The following is a 14,335-nucleotide window of genomic DNA, read 5'->3' as shown; positions in this document are numbered from 1 at the left end:
CTCCAAATAATTTCGCTTTTTGGGACCCGGTTCCTGGAGCCCTGACTGGGCAAAATCGGATGCAAGAAGGCCCTGCCCATGCCGATCTCTGAGCTGTTATCCGAGCTCTACGGCTATCCTGTCACGCGCCCATTCACCAGAGCTCCAAATGATTTCGCTTTTTGGGACCCGGTTCCTGGAGCCCTGACTGGGCAAAATCGGATGCAAGAAGGCCCTGCCCATGCCGATCTCTGAGCTGTTATCCGAGCTCCACGGCTATCATGTCACGCGCCCATTCACCAGAGCTCCAAATGATTTCGCTTTTTGGGACCCGGTTCCTGGAGCCCTGCCTGGGCAAAATCGGATGCAAGAAGGCCCTGCCCATGCCAATCTCTGAGCTGTTATCCGAGCTCCACGGCTATCTTGTCACGCGCCCGGTCACCAGAGCTCGAAATGATTTCGCTTTTTGGGACCCGGTTCCTGGAGCCCTGACTGGGCAAAATCGGATGCAAGAAGGCCCTGCCCATGCCGATCTCTGAGCTGTTATCCGAGCTCCACGGCTATCCTGTCACGCGCCCATTCACCAGAGCTCCAAATGATTTCGCTTTTTGGGACCCGGTTCCTGGAGCCCTGCCTGGGCAAAATCGGATGCAAGAAGGCCCTGCCCATACCGATCTCTGAGCTGTTATCCGAGCTCCACGGCTATCCTGTCACGCGCCCATTCACCAGAGCTCCAAATAATTTCGCTTTTTGGGACCCGGTTCCTGGAGCCCTGCCTGGGCAAAATCGGATGCAAGAAGGCCCTGCCCATACCGATCTCTGAGCTGTTATCCGAGCTCCACGGCTATCCTGTCACGCGCCCATTCACCAAAGCTCCAAATGATTTCGCTTTTTGGGACCCGGTTGGGACCCGGTTCCTGGAGCCCTGCCTGGGCAAAATCGGATGCAAGAAGCTGCCTGGGCAAAATAGGATGCAAGAAGGCCCTGCCCATGCCGATCTCTGAGCTGTTATTCGAGCTCCACGGCTATCCTGTCACGCTCCCATTCACCAGAGCTCCAAATGATTTCGCTTTTTGGGACCCGGTTCCTGGAGCCCTGCCTGTTCAAAATCGGATGCAAGAAGGCCCTGCCCATGCCGATCTCTGAGCTGTTATCCGAGCTCCACGGCTATCCTGTCACGCGCCCATTCACCAGAGCTCCAAATGATTTCGCTTTTTGGGACCCGGTTCCTGGAGCCCTGCCTGGGCAAAATCGGATGCAAGAAGGCCCTGCCCATACTGATCTCTGAGCTGTTATCCGAGCTCCACGGCTATCCTGTCACGCGCCCATTCACCAGAGCTCCAAATGATTTCGCTTTTTGGGACCCGGTTCCTGGAGCCCTGACTGGGCAAAATCGGATGCAAGAAGGCCCTGCCCATGCCGATCTCTGAGCTTTTATCCAAGCTCCACGGCTATCCTGTTACGCGCCCATTCACCAAAGCTCCAAATGATTTCGCTTTTTGGAACCCGGTTCCTGGAGCCCTGCCTGGGCAAAATCGGATGCAAGAAGGCCCTGCCCATGCCGATCTCTGAGCTGTTATCCGAGCTCCACGGCTATCCTGTCACGCGCCCATTCACCAGAGCTCCAAATGATTTCGCTTTTTGGGACCCGGTTCCTGGAGCCCTGCCTGGGCAAAATCGGATGCAAGAAGGCCCTGCCCATGCCGATCTCTGAGCTGTTATCCGAGCTCCACGGCTATCCTGTCACGCGCCCATTCACCAGAGCTCCAAATGATTTCGCTTTTTGGGACTCGGTTCCTGGAGCCCTGCCTGGGCAAAATCGGATGCAAGAAGGCCCTGCACATGCCGATCTCTGAGCTGTTATCCGAGCTCCACGGCTATCCTGTCACGCGCCCATTCACCAGAGCGCCAAATGATTTCGCTTTTTGGGACCCGGTTCCTGGAGCCCTGCCTGGGCAAAATCGGATGCAAGAAGGCCCTGCCCATGCCGATCTCTGAGCTGTTATCCGAGCTCCACGGCTATCCTGTCACGCGCCCATTCACCAGAGCTTCAAATGATTTCGCTTTTTGGGACCCGGTTCCTGGAGCCCTGCCTGGGCAAAATCGGATGCAAGAAGGCCCTGCCCATACCGATCTCTGAGCTGTTATCCGAGCTCCACGGCTATCCTGTCACGCGCCCTTTCACCAGAGCTCCAAATGATTTCGCTTTTTGGGACCCGGTTCCTGGAGCCCTGCCTGTGCAAAATCGGATACAAGAAGGCCCTGCCCATGCTGATCTCTGAGCTGTTATCCGAGCTCCACGGCTATCCTGTCACGCGCCCATTCACCAGAGCTCCAAATGATTTCGCTTTTTGGGACCCGGTTGGGACCCGGTTCCTTGAGCCCTGCCTGGGCAAAATCGGATACAAGAAGGCCCTGCCCATACCGATCTCTGAGCTGTTATCCGAGCTCCACGGCTATCCTGTCACGCGCCCATTCACCAGAGCTCCAAATGATTTCGCTTTTTGGGACCCGGTTCCTGGAGCCCTGACTGGGCAAAATCGGATGCAAGAAGGCCCTGCCCATGCCGATCTCTGAGCTTTTATCCAAGCTCCACGGCTATCCTGTCACGCGCCCATTCACCAGAGCTCCAAATGATTTTGCTTTTTGGGACCCGGTTCCTGGAGCCCTGCCTGGGCAAAATCGGATGCAAGAAGGCCCTGCCCATGCCGATCTCTGAGCTGTTATTCGAGCTCCACAGCTATCCTGTCACGCGCCCATTCACCAGAGCTCCAAATGATTTCGCTTTTTGGGACCCAGTTCCTGGAGCCCTGCCTGGGCAAAATCGGATGCAAGAAGGCCCTGCCCATACCGATCTCTGAGCTGTTATCCGAGCTCCACGGCTATCCTGTCACACGCCCATTCACCAAAGCTCCAAATGATTTCGCTTTTTGGGACCCGGTTCCTGGAGCCCTGCCTGTGCCAAATCGGATGCAAGAAGGCCCTGCCCATGCCGATCTCTGAGCTGTTATCCGAGCTCCACGGCTATCCTGTCACGCGCCCATTCACCAGAGCTCCAAATAATTTCGCTTTTTGGGACCCGGTTCCTGGAGCCCTGCCTGGGCAAAATCGGATGCAAGAAGGCCCTGCCCATACCGATCTCTGAGCTGTTATCCGAGCTCCACGGCTATCCTGTCACGCGCCCATTCACCAGAGCTCCAAATGATTTCGCTTTTTGGGACCCGGTTCCTGGAGCCCTGACTGGGCAAAATCGGATGCAAGAAGGCCCTGCCCATGCCGATCTCTGAGCTGTTATCCGAGCTCCACGGCTATCCTGTCACGCGCCCATTCACCGGAGCCCCAAATGATTTCGCTTTTTGGGACCGGGTTCCTGGAGCCCTGCCTGGGCAAAATCGAATGCAAGAAGGCCCTGCCCATGCCGATCTCTGAGCTGTTATCCGAGCTCCACGGCTATCCTGTCACGCGCCCATTCACCAGAGCTCCAAATGATTTCGCTTTTTGGGACCCGGTTCCTGGAGCCCTGCCTGGGCAAAATCGGATGCAAGAAGGCCCTGCCCATGCCGATCTCTGAGCTGTTATCCGTGCTCCACGGCTATCCTGTCACGCGCCCATTCACCAGAGCTCCAAATGATTTCACTTTTTGGGACCCGGTTGGGACCCGGTTCCTGGAGCCCTGCCTGGGCAAAATCGGATGCAAGAAGGCCCTGCCCATGCCGATCTCTGAGCTGTTATCCGAGCTCCACGGCTATCCTGTCACGCGCCCATTCACCAGAGCTCCAAATGATTTCGCTTTTTGGGACCCGGTTGGGACCCGGTTCCTGGAGCCCTGCCTGGGCAAAATCGGATACAAGAAGGCCCTGCCCATGCCGATCTCTGAGCTGTTATCCGAGCTCCACGGCTATCCTGTCACGCGCCCATTCACCAGAGCTCCAAATGATTTCGCTTTTTGGGACCCGGTTCCTGGAGCCCTGCCTGGGCAAAATCGGATGCAAGAAGGCCCTGCCCATGCCGATCTCTGAGCTGTTATCCGAGCTTCACGGCTATCCTGTCACGCGCCCATTCACCAGAGCTCCAAATGATTTCGCTTTTTGGGACCCGGTTCCTGGAGCCCTGACTGGGCAAAATCGGATGCAAGAAGGCCCTGCCCATGCCGATCTCTGAGCTGTTATCCGAGCTCCACGGCTATCCTGTCACGCGCCCATTCACCAGAGCTCCAAATGATTTCGCTTTTTGGGACCCGGTTCCTGGAGCCCTGCCTGGGCAAAATCGGATGCAAGAAGGCCCTGCCCATGCCGATCTCTGAGCTGTTATCCGAGCTCCACGGCTATCCTGTCACGCGCCCATTCACCAGAGCTCCAAATGATTTCGCTTTTTGGGACCCGGTTGGGACCCGGTTCCTGAAGCCCTGCCTGGGCAAAATCGGATGCAAGAAGGCCCTGCCCTTGCCGATCTCTGAGCTGTTATCCGAGCTCCACGGCTATCCTGTCACGCGCCCATTCACCAGAGCTCCAAATGATTACGCTTTTTGGGACCCGGTTGGGACCCGGTTCCTGGAGCCCTGCCTGGGCAAAATCGGATGCAAGAAGGCCCTGCCCATGCCGATCTCTGAGCTGTTATCCGAGCTCCACGGCTATCCTGTCACGCGCCCATTCACCAGAGCTCCAAATGATTTCGCTTTTTGGGACCCGGTTCCTGGAGCCCTGCCTGGGCAAAATCGGATGCAAGAAGGCCCTGCCCATACCGATCTCTGAGCTGTTATCCGAGCTCCACGGCTATCCTGTCACGCGCCCTTTCACCAGAGCTCCAAATGATTTCGCTTTTTGGGACCCGGTTCCTGGAGCCCTGCCTGAGCAAAATCGGATGCAAGAAGGCCCTGCCCATACCGATCTCTGAGCTGTTATCCGAGCTCCACGGCTATCCTGTCACGCGCCCATTCACCAGAGCTCCAAATAATTTCGCTTTTTGGGACCCGGTTCCTGGAGCCCTGCCTGGGCAAAATCGGATGCAAGAAGGCCCTGCCCATACCGATCTCTGAGCTGTTATCCGAGCTCCACGGCTATCCTGTCACGCGCCCATTCACCAGAGCTCCAAATGATTTCGCTTTTTGGGACCTGGTTCCTGGAGCCCTGACTGGGCAAAATCGGATGCAAGAAGGCCCTGCCCATGCCGATCTCTGAGCTGTTATCCGAGCTCCACGGCTATCCTGTCACGCGCCCATTCACCAGAGCTCCAAATGATTTCGCTTTTTGGGACCCGGTTCCTGGAGCCCTGACTGGGCAAAATCGGATGTAAGAAGGCCCTGCCCATGCCGATCTCTGAGCTGTTATCCGAGCTCCACGGCTATCCTGTCACGCGCCCATTCACCAAAGCTCCAAATGATTTCGCTTTTTGGGACCCGGTTGGGACCCGGTTCCTGGAGCCCTGCCTGGGCAAAATCGGATGCAAGAAGCTGCCTGGGCAAAATAGGATGCAAGAAGGCCCTGCCCATGCCGATCTCTGAGCTGTTATTCGAGCTCCACGGCTATCCTGTCACGCTCCCATTCACCAGAGCTCCAAATGATTTCGCTTTTTGGGACCCGGTTCCTGGAGCCCTGCCTGGGCAAAATCGGATGCAAGAAGGCCCTGCCCATGCCGATCTCTGAGCTGTTATCCGAGCTCCACGGCTATCCTGTCACGCGCCCATTCACCAGAGCTCCAAATAATTTTGCTTTTTGGGACCCGGTTCCTGGAGCCCTGCCTGGGCAAAATCGGATGCAAGAAGGCCCTGCCCATACCGATCTCTGAGCTGTTATCCGAGCTCCACGGCTATCCTGTCACGCGCCCATTCACCAGAGCTCCAAATAATTTCGCTTTTTGGGACCCGGTTCCTGGAGCCCTGCCTGGGCAAAATCGGATGCAAGAAGGCCCTGCCCATACCGATCTCTGAGCTGTTATCCGAGCTCCACGGCTATCCTGTCACGCGCCCATTCACCAGAGCTCCAAATGATTTCGCTTTTTGGGACCCGGTTCCTGGAGCCCTGACTGGGCAAAATCGGATGCAAGAAGGCCCTGCCCATGCCGATCTCTGAGCTGTTATCCGAGCTCCACGGCTATCCTGTTACGCGCCCATTCACCAGAGCTCCAAATAATTTCGCTTTTTGGGACCCGGTTCCTGGAGCCCTGACTGGGCAAAATCGGATGCAAGAAGGCCCTGCCCATGCCGATCTCTGAGCTGTTATCCGAGCTCCACGGCTATCCTGTCACGCGCCCATTCACCAAAGCTCCAAATGATTTCGCTTTTTGGGACCCGGTTGGGACCCGGTTCCTGGAGCCCTGCCTGGGCAAAATCGGATGCAAGAAGCTGCCTGGGCAAAATAGGATGCAAGAAGGCCCTGCCCATGCCGATCTCTGAGCTGTTATTCGAGCTCCACGGCTATCCTGTCACGCTCCCATTCACCAGAGCTCCAAATGATTTCGCTTTTTGGGACCCGGTTCCTGGAGCCCTGCCTGTTCAAAATCGGATGCAAGAAGGCCCTGCCCATGCCGATCTCTGAGCTTTTATCCAAGCTCCACGGCTATCCTGTTACGCGCCCATTCACCAAAGCTCCAAATGATTTCGCTTTTTGGGACCCAGTTCCTGGAGCCCTGCCTGGGCAAAATCGGATGCAAGAAGGCCCTGCCCATGCCGATCTCTGAGCTGTTATCCGAGCTCCACGGCTATCCTGTCACGCGCCCATTCACCAGAGCTCCAAATGATTTCGCTTTTTGGGACCCGGTTCCTGGAGCCCTGCCTGGGCAAAATCGGATGCAAGAAGGCCCTGCCCATGCCGATCTCTGAGCTGTTATCCGAGCTCCACGGCTATCCTGTCACGCGCCCATTCACCAGAGCTCCAAATGATTTCGCTTTTTGGGACCCGGTTCCTGGAGCCCTGCCTGGGCAAAATCGGATGCAAGAAGGCCCTGCCCATGCCAATCTCTGAGCTGTTATCCGAGCTCCACGGCTATCCTGTCACGCGCCCATTCACCGGAGCTCCAAATGATTTCGCTTTTTGGGACCCGGTTCCTGGAGCCCTGCCTGGGCAAAATCGGATGCAAGAAGGCCCTGCCCATGCCGATCTCTGAGCTGTTATCCGAGCTCCACGGCTATCCTGTCACGCGCCCATTCACCGGAGCTCCAAATGATTTCGCTTTTTGGGACCCGGTTCCTGGAGCCCTGACTGGGCAAAATCGGATGCAAGAAGGCCCTGCCCATGCCGATCTCTGAGCTGTTATCCGAGCTCCACGGCTATCCTGTCACGCGCCCAATCACCAGAGCTCCAAATGATTTCTCTTTTTGGGACCCGGTTCCTGGAGCCCTGCCTGGGCAAAATCGGATGCAAGAAGGCCCTGCCCATGCCGATCTCTGACCTGTTATCCGAGCTCCACGGCTATCCTGTCACGCGCCCAATCACCAGAGCTCCAAATGATTTCGCTTTTTGGGACCCGGTTCCTGGAGCCCTGCCTGGGCAAAATCGGATGCAAGAAGGCCCTGCCCATGCCGATCTCTGAGCTGTTATCCGAGCTCCACCGCTATCCTGTCACGCGCCCATTCACCAGAGCTCCAAATGATTTCGCTTTTTGGGACCCGGTTCCTGGAGCCCTGACTGGGCAAAATCGGATGCAAGAAGGCCCTGCCCATGCCGATCTCTGAGCTGTTATCCGAGCTCCACGGCTATCCTGTCACGCGCCCATTCACCAGAGCTCCAAATGATTTCGCTTTTTGGGACCCGGTTCCTGGAGCCCTGCCTGGGCAAAATCGGATGCAAGAAGGCCCTGCCCATGCCGATCTCTGACCTGTTATCCGAGCTCCACGGCTATCCTGTCACGCGCCCATTCACCAGAGCTCCAAATGATTTCGCTTTTTGGGACCCGGTTCCTGGAGCCCTGCCTGGGCAAAATCGGATGCAAGAAGGCCCTGCCCATGCCGATCTCTGAGCTGTTATCCGAGCTCCACGGCTATCCTGTCACGCGCCCATTCTCCAGAGCTCCAAATGATTTCGCTTTTTGGGACCCGGTTCCTGGAGCCCTGCCTGGGCAAAATCGGATGCAAGAAGGCCCTGCCCATGCCGATCTCTGAGCTGTTATCCGAGCTCCACGGCTATCCTGTCACGCGCCCATTCACCAGAGCTCCAAATGATTTTGCTTTTTGGGACCCGGTTCCTGGAGCCCTGCCTGGGCAAAATCGGATGCAAGAAGGCCCTGCCCATTCCGTTCTCTGAGCTGTTATCCGAGCTCCACGGCTATCCTGTCACGCGCCCATTCACCAGAGCTCCAAATGATTTCGCTTTTTGGGACCCGGTTCCTGGAGCCCTGCCTGGGCAAAATCGGATGCAAGAAGGCCCTGCCCATGCCGATCTCTGAGCTGTTATCCGAGCTCCACGGCTATCCTGTCACGCGCCCATTCACCAGAGCTCCAAATGATTTCGCTTTTTGGGACCCGGTTCCTGGAGCCCTGCCTGGGCAAAATCGGATGCAAGAAGGCCCTGCCCATGCCGTTCTCTGAGCTGTTATCCGAGCTCCACGGCTATCCTGTCACGCGCCCATTCACCAGAGCTCCAAATGATTTCGCTTTTTGGGACCCAGTTCTCGGAGCCCTGCCTGGGCAAAATCGGATGCAAGAAGGCCCTGCCCATGCAGATCTCTGACCTGTTATCCGAGCTCCACGGCTATCCTGTCACGCGCCCATTCACCAGAGCTCCAAATGATTTCGCTTTTTGGGACCCGGTTCCTGTAGACCTGCCTGGGCAAAATCGGATGCAAGAAGGCCCTGCCCATGCCGATCTCTGAGCTGTTATCCGAGCTCCACGGCTATCCTGTCACGCGCCCATTCACCAGAGCTCCAAATGATTTCGCTTTTTGGGACCCGGTTGGGACCCGGTTCCTGAAGCCCTGCCTGGGCAAAATCGGATGCAAGAAGGCCCTGCCCTTGCCGATCTCTGAGCTGTTATCCGAGCTCCACGGCTATCCTGTCACGCGCCCATTCACCAGAGCTCCAAATGATTACGCTTTTTGGGACCCGGTTGGGACCCGGTTCCTGGAGCCCTGCCTGGGCAAAATCGGATGCAAGAAGGCCCTGCCCATGCCGATCTCTGAGCTGTTATCCGAGCTCCACGGCTATCCTGTCACGCGCCCATTCACCAGAGCTCCAAATGATTTCGCTTTTTGGGACCCGGTTCCTGGAGCCCTGCCTGGGCAAAATCGGATGCAAGAAGGCCCTGCCCATGCCGATCTCTGAGCTGTTATCCGAGCTCCACGGCTATCCTGTCACGTGCCCATTCACCAGAGCTCCAAATGATTTCACTTTTTGGGACCCGGTTCCTGGAGCCCTGACTGGGCAAAATCGGATGCAAGAAGGCCCTGCACATGCCGATCTCTGAGCTGTTATCCGAGCTCCACGGCTATCCTGTCACGCGCCCATTCACCAGAGCTTCAAATGATTTCGCTTTTTGGGACCCGGTTCCTGGAGCCCTGCCTGGGCAAAATCGGATGCAAGAAGGCCCTGCCCATACCGATCTCTGAGCTGTTATCCGAGCTCCACGGCTATCCTGTCATGCGCCCTTTCACCAGAGCTCCAAATGATTTCGCTTTTTGGGACCCGGTTGGGACCCGGTTCCTGGAGCCCTGCCTGGGCAAAATCGGATACAAGAAGGCCCTGCCCATGCCGATCTCTGAGCTGTTATCCGAGCTCCACGGCTGTCCTGTCACGCGCCCATTCACCAGAGCTCCAAATAATTTCGCTTTTTGGGACCCGGTTCCTGGAGCCCTGCCTGGGCAAAATCGGATGCAAGAAGGCCCTGCCCATACCGATCTCTGAGCTGTTATCCGAGCTCCACGGCTATCCTGTCACACGCCCATTCACCAGAGCTCCAAATGATTTCGCTTTTTGGGACCCGGTTCCTGGAGCCCTGCCTGGGCAAAATCGGATGCAAGAAGGCCCTGCCCATGCCGATCTCTGAGCTGTTATCCGAGCTCCACGGCTATCCTGTCACGCGCCCATTCACCAGAGCTCCAAATGATTTCGCTTTTTGGGACCCGGTTCCTGGAGCCCTGCCTGGGCAAAATCGGATGCAAGAAGGCCCTGCCCATGCCGATCTCTGAGCTGTTATCCGAGCTCCACGGCTATCCTGTCACGCGCCCATTCACCAGAGCTCCAAATGATTTCGCTTTTTGGGACCCGGTTCCTGGAGCCCTGACTGGGCAAAATCGGATGCAAGAAGGCCCTGCCCATGCCAATCTCTGAGCTGTTATCCGAGCTCCACGGCTATCCTGTCACACGCCCATTCACCAGAGCTCCAAATGATTTCGCTTTTTGGGACCCGGTTCCTGGAGCCCTGCCTGGGCAAAATCGGATGCAAGAAGGCCCTGCCCATGCCGTTCTCTGAGCTGTTATCCGAGCTCCACGGCTATCCTGTCACGCGCCCATTCACCAGAGCTCCAAATGATTTCGCTTTTTGGGACCCGGTTCTCGGAGCCCTGCCTGGGCAAAATCGGATGCAAGAAGGCCCTGCCCATGCAGATCTCTGACCTGTTATCCGAGCTCCACGGCTATCCTGTCACGCGCCCATTCACCAGAGCTCCAAATGATTTCGCTTTTTGGGACCCGGTTCCTGTAGACCTGCCTGGGCAAAATCGGATGCAAGAAGGCCCTGCCCATGCCGATCTCTGAGCTGTTATCCGAGCTCCACGGCTATCCTGTCACGCGCCCATTCACCAGAGCTCCAAATGATTTCGCTTTTTGGGACCCGGTTGGGACCCGGTTCCTGAAGCCCTGCCTGGGCAAAATCGGATGCAAGAAGGCCCTGCCCATGCCGATCTCTGAGCTGTTATCCGAGCTCCACGGCTATCCTGTCACGCGCCCATTCACCAGAGCTCCAAATGATTTCGCTTTTTGGGACCCGGTTCCTGGAGCCCTGCCTGGGCAAAATCGGATGCAAGAAGGCCCTGCCCATGCCGATCTCTGAGCTGTTATCCGAGCTCCACGGCTATCCTGTCACGTGCCCATTCACCAGAGCTCCAAATGATTTCACTTTTTGAGACCCGGTTCCTGGAGCCCTGACTGGGCAAAATCGGATGCAAGAAGGCCCTGCACATGCCGATCTCTGAGCTGTTATCCGAGCTCCACGGCTATCCTGTCACGCGCCCATTCACCAGAGCTTCAAATGATTTCGCTTTTTGGGACCCGGTTCCTGGAGCCCTGCCTGGGCAAAATCGGATGCAAGAAGGCCCTGCCCATACCGATCTCTGAGCTGTTATCCGAGCTCCACGGCTATCCTGTCACGCGCCCTTTCACCAGAGCTCCAAATGATTTCGCTTTTTGGGACCCGGTTGGGACCCGGTTCCTGGAGCCCTGCCTGTGCCAAATCGGATGCAAGAAGGCCCTGCCCATGCCGATCTCTGAGCTGTTATCCGAGCTCCACGGCTATCCTGTCACGCGCCCATTCACCAGAGCTCCAAATAATTTCGCTTTTTGGGACCCGGTTCATGGAGCCCTGCCTGGGCAAAATCGGATGCAAGAAGGCCCTGCCCATACCGATCTCTGAGCTGTTATCCGAGCTCCACGGCTATCCTGTCACGCGCCCATTCACCAGAGCTCCAAATGATTTCGCTTTTTGGGACCCGGTTCCTGGAGCCCTGACTTGGCAAAATCGGATGTAAGAAGGCCCTGCCCATGCCGATCTCTGAGCTGTTATCCGAGCTCCACGGCTATCCTGTCACGCGCCCATTCACCAAAGCTCCAAATGATTTCGCTTTTTGGGACCCGGTTGGGACCCGGTTCCTGGAGCCCTGCCTGGGCAAAATCGGATGCAAGAAGCTGCCTGGGCAAAATAGGATGCAAGAAGGCCCTGCCCATGCCGATCTCTGAGCTGTTATTCGAGCTCCACGGCTATCCTGTCACGCTCCCATTCACCAGAGCTCCAAATGATTTCGCTTTTTGGGACCCGGTTCCTGGAGCCCTGCCTGTTCAAAATCGGATGCAAGAAGGCCCTGCCCATGCCGATCTCTGAGCTGTTATCTGAGCTCCACGGCTATCCTGTCACGCGCCCATTCACCAGAGCTCCAAATGATTTCGCTTTTTGGAACCCGGTTCCTGGAGCCCTGCCTGGGCAAAATCGGATGCAAGAAGGCCCTGCCCATGCCGATCTCTGAGCTGTTATCCGAGCTCCACGGCTATCCTGTCACGCGCCCATTCACCGGAGCTCCAAATGATTTCGCTTTTTGGGACCCGGTTCCTGGAGCCCTGCCTGGGCAAAATCGGATGCAAGAAGGCCCTGCCCATGCCGATCTCTGAGCTGTTATCCGAGCTCCACGGCTATCCTGTCACGCGCCCATTCACCAGAGCTCCAAATGATTTCGCTTTTTGGGACCCGGTTCCTGGAGCCCTGACTGGGCAAAATCGGATGCAAGAAGGCCCTGCCCATGCCGATCTCTGACCTGTTATCCGAGCTCCACGGCTATCCTGTCACGCGCCCATTCACCAGAGCTCCAAATGATTTCGCTTTTTGGGACCCGGTTCCTGGAGCCCTGACTGGGCAAAATCGGATGCAAGAAGGCCCTGCCCATGCCGATCTCTGACCTGTTATCCAAGCTCCACGGCTATCCTGTCACGCGCCCATTCACCAGAGCTCCAAATGATTTCGCTTTTTGGGACCCGGTTCCTGGAGCCCTGCCTGGGCAAAATCGGATGCAAGAAGGCCCTGCCCATGCCGATCTCTGAGCTGTTATCCGAGCTCCACGGCTATCCTGTCACGCGCCCATTCACCAGAGCTCCAAATGATTTCGCTTTTTGGGACCCGGTTCCTGGAGCCCTGCCTGGGCAAAATCGGATGCAAGAAGGCCCTGCCCATGCCGATCTCTGAGCTGTTATCCGAGCTCCACGGCTATCCTGTCACGTGCCCATTCACCAGAGCTCCAAATGATTTCGCTTTTTGGGACCCGGTTCCTGGAGCCCTGACTGGGCAAAATCGGATGCAAGAAGGCCCTGCCCATGCCGATCTCTGACCTGTTATCCGAGCTCCACAGCTATCCTGTCACGCGCCCATTCACCAGAGCTCCAAATGATTTCGCTTTTTGGGACCTGGTTCCTGGAGCCCTGCCTGGGCAAAATCGGATGCAAGAAGGCCCTGCCCATGCCGATCTCTGAGCTGTTATCCGAGCTCCACGGCTATCCTGTCACGCACCCATTCACCAGAGCTCCAAATGATTTCGCTTTTTGGGACCCGGTTCTCGGAGCCCTGCCTGGGCAAAATCGGATGCAAGAAGGCCCTGCCCATGCCGATCTCTGAGCTGTTATTCGAGCTCCACGGCTATCCTGTCACGCGCCCATTCACCAGAGCTCCAAATGATTTAGATTTTTGGGACCCGGTTCCTGGAGCCCTGCCTGGGCAAAATCGGATGCAAGAAGGCCCTGCCCATGCCGATCTCTGAGCTGTTATTCGAGCTCCACGGCTATCCTGTCACGCGCCCATTCACCAGAGCTCCAAATTATTTAGCTTTTTGGGACCCGGTTCCTGGAGCCCTGCCTGGGCAAAATCGGATGCAAGAAGGCCCTGCCCATGCCGATCTCTGAGCTGTTATCCGAGCTCCACGGCTATCCTGTCACGCGCCCATTCACCAGAGCTCCAAATGATTTTGCTTTTTGGGACCCGGTTCCTGGAGCCCTGCCTGGGCAAAATCGGATGCAAGAAGGCCCTGCCCATGCCGATCTCTGAGCTGTTATCCGAGCTCCACGGCTATCCTGTCACGCGCCCATTCACCAGAGCTCCAAATGATTTCGCTTTTTGGGACCCGGTTCCTGGAGCCCTGCCCTGGGCAAAATCAGATGCAAGAAGGCCCTGCCCATGCCGTTCTCTGAGCTGTTATCCGAGCTCCACGGCTATCCTGTCACGCGCCCATTCACCAGAGCTCCAAATGATTTCGCTTTTTGGGACCCGGTTCCTGGAGCCCTGCCTGGGCAAAATCGGATGCAAGAAGGCCCTGCCCATGCCGATCTCTGAGCTGTTATCCGAGCTCCACGGCTATCCTGTCACGCGCCCATTCACCAGAGCTCCAAATGATTTCGCTTTTTGGGACCCGGTTCCTGGAGCCCTGCCTGGGCAAAATCGGATGCAAGAAGGCCCTGCCCATGCCAATCTCTGAGCTGTTATCCGAGCTCCACGGCTATCCTGTCACGCGCCCATTCACCAGAGCTCCAAATGATTTCGCTTTTTGGGACCCGGTTCCTGGAGCCCTGCCTGGGCAAAATCGGATGCAAGAAGGCCCTGCCCATGCCAATCTCTGAGCTGTTATTCGAGCTCCACGGCTATCCTGTCACGCGCCCATTCACCAGAGCTCCAAATGA

The sequence above is a fragment of the Pseudophryne corroboree genome, chromosome 9, assembly GCF_028390025.1.
Source record: "Pseudophryne corroboree isolate aPseCor3 chromosome 9, aPseCor3.hap2, whole genome shotgun sequence".
NCBI classification, from domain to species: Eukaryota; Metazoa; Chordata; class Amphibia; order Anura; family Myobatrachidae; genus Pseudophryne; species Pseudophryne corroboree.
The sequence above is the reverse complement of the archived record's forward strand: the minus strand, read 5'-3'. Positions refer to the sequence as shown.